Below are 6,242 nucleotides of genomic sequence, written 5' to 3'. Positions count from 1 at the left end.
TATTTTATTTTCTGGCAGTTTATTTAAAATTGCATGACCTAGAATGCACTACATTTCATCTAAATGTTTGCATAGCCAATACTAGCAGTGTTTAATATCCTAAATAATCCAGTCGTAATATTTCACTCACTTTAATGTAACCTCAAAATCATATTTGAATAAACACTAATATTTGACATTTCATCCAGAATTCCAAAGATTTTAAATAATTCCCAATTTTATTCATTTTTCACTACTTCACTAGATTTTTTTCTAAATCCATAGATTAAATTCTGATTAACTTCCAATGATATACATCCTAATTTAACAGGTGCAGAATCTATGCATAATTCAGAATCATTTCCATTACTATATTCCAAATAGTTATCCTCACTTATATTTTGTAATATTTTATTTATATTTTTACTATATATCACCTGATTTTAATATATCCACAGTAAACATTTAATTTCATTTCCTATAATAAATTTCCAAATCAAACAATATTTGATTCAGAATTTTATAATGACTATTTTCAATTTCACATTCACTTAAAATTTTCCTCATGTTAGGAATATTGTAGAATATTTTACTTTCATTTTTCACTTTATCACTAGATTAGACTATATCCACTGCATTACTTCAACATTTTATTTCATTTCCTATGATAATTTCCAATCAAACAATATTTGATTCAGAATTTTATAATTACTATTTCCAATTTAACATTCACTTTTTATAAACATTTCCTCACGTTAGGAATATTTTAGAATATTTTACTTTTTTTTTCACTTTATCAATAGATTAAACTATATCCACTGAATTACTTCAACATTTTATTCATTTCCAAGATCCCATTTAAATAGGGAATCATCTAAAATTTGTAATAGATCCCAAAATTAATAATGAATATTTCCAAAAATCACATTTAAAGCCACAGAAACATGTTGGATGAACTCACACTATATCTATACTTGAATTCCAGTTTTGAAATTTTTAAATCTTTAACATAACTTAATCCCATCGTATGAAAAATTGAATTTCCTCTAGTGAACACAGCATTTTATGCACAAAACTCCCACTAATATTATAATAGATTTCAAAGTAAAAACACAGCAAGGTATACTCCAAAATTATTTCGAATTTTATATGTACAACATTATATGTAAGCCCCACAAAACGGTTTGAATGAATTATTTCCTCCTTGATGTCCTTCATGACAATAACATCTTGAAAGAAACACATCACATTTTAAGAAGCAAAATTGCTATAAAAAGTCTGAGTAGTGAATTCAAATAAAATGAATACAATATTGTATGCACAATGACACCAAAAGATTTAAAACATTGCAAATAATAATCCAAAATGAGAATTTTGAAGGGTCATGTGAAGAAAAGAACAACATATCCCTCTGAAAATTTAAACTGTAAACACCTGAGCAGCTATTTCTTGTTTCACTGGTAGCTGGACAATACTATGTATAAGGGTTAGAATTTTAAAGAAGCATTTTGGTGTAAAAACAGTTTAAATTTTCAAACATAGTAATACATATTTATTTTAATATTTTACTGATTTAGAATTTAAGGTAAAAAATAAATAAATCATATATATCAGGGATTTAAAATAATGAAAACCAAACCTATTTTCTTCCCTATCAATTTTTAATAAAATAATCCTAGGTAAGAAAATCTATAGGAAAAAAGCATACTGAAACTTTGGGTTAGGTGAATAAAAATCTGTACAGGTAAATGGGTAAAATCAAGGTATATTTAAATCTAACAATACCAACTGGTCAATTTAAATGTCCCTATTGTGTTGACAACTTTAAAAACAGGTTGAGCTATAGGTAAATTTTTTACAGTAACACCTATAGGCAACTCACTGTAAAAAAAACCACTTTTTTTATCGTATCACTCGCATCAGACTCGGACTTTTTTATAAACTGAGTTTTATTATGCGAATTGCTGTGTGTGTCTTTATTCTACATTGGCTAGATGTATAGGGAAGGGTTGTGATCCCACAAACCTGTTTAACTTACTGCATGTGTGCGCATCTGGCCTCTGTTTGTCATGAACATATTTTAATTTTAGTTCATTTATATGTTTTGTAATTAAGTATGACGTCCATGTCCACTGATCTAGTATACATTTTCATTTAGCGGTAAGCGGAGGTCCACCTTCGGGTGCGAAATTTTACTTCTATACTGAAGACCTTTTAGTTAACTGCGACTGTTATCTGCCCTTTAACCGGGATGTTGCATCTTTGAGGAATGCCCGTGCGCAGATTAGCTAGCTATCAAACCAGGTTTAATCCTATATTTTCTACATAAAAAATACCCGTACTAAGTCAGGAATATGACAGTTGTTATCCATTTGTTTGATATGTTTAAGTTTTTGATTTTGACACTTGCATTTTTTATTAGGGACTTTCCTTTTTTAATATACCTGGTGGTGATGCCTTCATATTGGTATCAAATTTTACATATCTAGTCGGTAATTAGAAAAAAAAGGATTAAGTCATGGCTTATGGGATATGAGTCCTACAATTCTTGGTGGCGACCGTAACATTTTTTTCATTGGACGATTTTAACTATACACAAAACACAACATGGAAAAATAACTAATAATCAAGCTGAACCGACCCAGCTATTCCCTGTTCGTTATGTCTTATATGCATTTAAAATCTCGGTAACTTTCACTAGGTTCGTCATATTCGTGGGAAAGGACAATTATAATTTGAAAATCATTTTCTGTGACACATGTTATCCACTAACTCATGATAGCGTCCGTAACATTTATATTGGATGTTTAGACTTTATGCTTGCCATTTTTGTATACTTTAATATCCTTGAAATCATAGACTCAGACTTATCGTTACACGAAATGTCAACTTATTTCAAAATTGATGACTTCTTCTTATCCATTCGTGTGATGTGTATACGCTTAAGGTTTTGACAATTGATTAGGGACTTTCCCTTTTGAATATTCCTCGGAGTTCAGTATTTTTGTTTCCCATTTCCGGCTTTAATTTTATTTTATCGAATACCATTTTTTAAGCATTAGTCAAAACCATTGGTGCAGAAAACAACCAAGAACAGTGTACTTTAAATGATAAGAAACGTCCTTTCCACTCAAATGACAAATATTTCCAAAATTTCTTTATTATACTCATACTCAAATATGCATCTGTAAGCCATGGATGTTATATAATCATTATTTCTAACAACATCTAAAACAAATGTTAGGCGATCATGCTTTAAATGACGATAAGCCACAACATTGTTTTATTTTCTTGAACAGATCTCCATATTTGAAGAACTAAGGAATTTTGGGAAAAAAAAATTCTCCATAATTCAACTTCTTTAAAAGTTCCCTTCGGTAGCAATTGTTAGACTATTCAAATGGAAATGAAAGTTTAACCTTGGGTCACAACATTAAACTCAATATTATTCCAATTCTTACCTTTACTACTGATTAAATCGATTGTCTGAGAGTTATGACCCATTAAGATCATCTGTTATCTCTCATGAAACCTCTGTCCATGTCATTTAAGAAGAGTAATTGTCGTCACGGCCTCTGAAGTGTTACGACATATATGGGTCTCTCTCATAGCTGCTGAGGGCACAGTTTGTCTGTATCCTTTTTTGTCAAGGGACCAGAGGCTTTTTGTTTTGTTCTGGAGGTGTCCACTATTCTAGAAATATGTTCTATGTTACTAGTATTCCTCTCTGTTTTATCCTTGGTAGTTTGCGTCTCTTGTGTCTCTCCTAAATTGGTAGTTTTAAAGTGTGTTTCGTTGATTGAACTTGTTCTTTTCAGTGGTCCTGATAGAATGTATTCTGAACTTTACTGAATTTGGTCAGTCGCCCTGATAATCTCTACCTCGACAACCGAGTATAGGTCAGCTCCAACAAGCAGCTCAATTCAACAGAATAATTTACTCAGGAGTATATAAACCTATTTACAATTATCCTGTTTATAAACATGATAGAACCAAATACAAATACACGATGAAATTCAGTAATAAGAGGTCATAGTTAAAAACAACTGTAAAATTTATTTTGAAAAAAAATAATTTTGTAGGATTGCCATTGAGACATTCAGGACTTTCAACCTGACATCATTTTATTTATTCTCTCTAGATTATTTACTGGTATGCGTGAATTAGTGGATTTTCCAAAAGAAAGTGTTTAAGAATAAAGCTTTTTTTTTTTTTTTTTTTTTTTTTTTTTAAATATTTCAGTATTAAAAAGGTTGGATCAAATACAATTACATGTACATTTTATTGTTCTAATACAGCAAACTAGAACACACCCGCGAAATCGAGGGCATATACAGCTTGTGACCTGTTGTAGGCTGATTTTTTTGTAAAATATAGTATGTATGGAGAATTTCATAATAGGCATCAAAAGCTCTCTCCCTTTCTCCAAAGTGCGATGTTTGTTTCCTTTCTAATCAATTCAATTATTTTCGTGTGTCTGGCCTTAGACCACAATTATTCTCCTTTGCTACAATGCTTCTTTTGGTAAAAGTCAAATCAAAGTAAAAATTCGCACCGTTTCAAATATGAAATAAATGTAATTGCTCATATATAGACCATTATTAGTCTAATAAAATATGCTTTAAGGACCATCCTATCAGTGCTATTGTTTTAGAGAGAGCCTTATTTACATGTCAAAGGTAGGATATGAATTATGTATAAATGTCTAAGACCGACTTAGTCTTATTTGAGGGGTGGTCGGAGGGATCCTGATCCCGAAATAGAAAAATATATTCCCGGATACCGTAAGGATCAATTCCCAAATCCCGAGCTAAAAAAACACGAATCCCGACACCTCGAAAAAGTTCCTGCCTGCCTCTATCTCTACCTTACTTTGATTTTTGCCATATCACTGTTTTCCCTTTCAACAATAAATTGTTATGCCCCATTTATGGGTATTTTGTTTTCTAATCTAAGCATCCGTCCGTTCGTTCGGTTAAAATTTTTGGTCGAGGTAGTTTTAGATTAAGTTGAGCATGTTATACTTATTTTAATATATATGCAAGTGGTATTTCCCCTTAAATAGTAAACATTAAAGAAAGCAGTAGAGAGAACACAGAGAGTCTCCTTATATTGAAGTAGTATAATCGTAGTTTACATGTTGATAAACGCGAAACAAAAATGTCCTCTATAAGGAGGTATAATAGTTGTGATCTAAACACCATGATATGGAGAACGCTCTGAATGCTTGTTTTTCATTTTTGTCATCCATTATACGATTGGTTGTACTTGTGTCACATGTTTTATCATTTTTCAATATATATGCAACTGGTATGACCCCTTTAATTGTAAACATTCATTGAAAACAGTAGAAAGAATGCAGAGAGTCTCTATATATTCGAGTAGTATAATCGTAGTTTACATGTAGATAGACGCGAAAAATAATTGTTCTCTATAAATATAAGGAGGTATAATAGTTGTGGTTCTTACGATCTAATCACCATGATATGGAGAACGCTCTGATTGGCTTATTTATTTGTCATTTTTGTTATCTATCATACCATTGGTTGTATTTGTGATTGTTTTAAAACGGAAGTCTTATCTATGACTAAAAGTCAGTCCGATGACGGAATCATATTTGGACTCATTTTTTGTCGTTTTTCTCCCAAAATAATTCAATCTGAATAATCATAAGAATGGATGACAAATGCGACTATCCAGGTTACCTATAGGACACAGATGCATGATGATTGATTTACTGTAGAAGGAAGAGAAGCGACATCCAAAATGAGGTCTTCTCGTTTAATAGTATAGATATCCTCAGTTACGGTGTGTGCTAAACACGTCAACATTTTTGCAGTTTCAATGTTGAAATTGAGAATGGAAATGGGGCATGTATCAAAGAGACAACAACCCGACCATAAAAATAACAACAGCAGAAGGTCACCAACAGGTCTTCAATGTAACGAGAAATTCCCGCACCCGGAGGCGTCCTTCAGCTGGCCCCTTAAAAAAATATATACTAGTACAGTGATAATGAACGCCATTCTGATTTCCAAATGTACACAGCCGTTGTGATAACAGTGACAATGGTGACTTGTTGGGAAAGTTAATTTTTTGGAGTATCTATCACTTCGACAAAACATATTTTGTATATCTTGTACACCGACAATTCTGGAAAGGCAAATTCGTCCCACACCGTGTTTACAATCTTCCTACTATGGAAATAAACTTTATGCATTATTATGCATAATAATGCATAAGTGTTTAACCTTATTGTTAAT

Source organism: Mytilus trossulus, chromosome 13, assembly GCF_036588685.1.
Source record: "Mytilus trossulus isolate FHL-02 chromosome 13, PNRI_Mtr1.1.1.hap1, whole genome shotgun sequence".
Lineage (NCBI taxonomy): Eukaryota > Metazoa > Mollusca > Bivalvia > Mytilida > Mytilidae > Mytilus > Mytilus trossulus.
The sequence above is the reverse complement of the archived record's forward strand: the minus strand, read 5'-3'. Positions refer to the sequence as shown.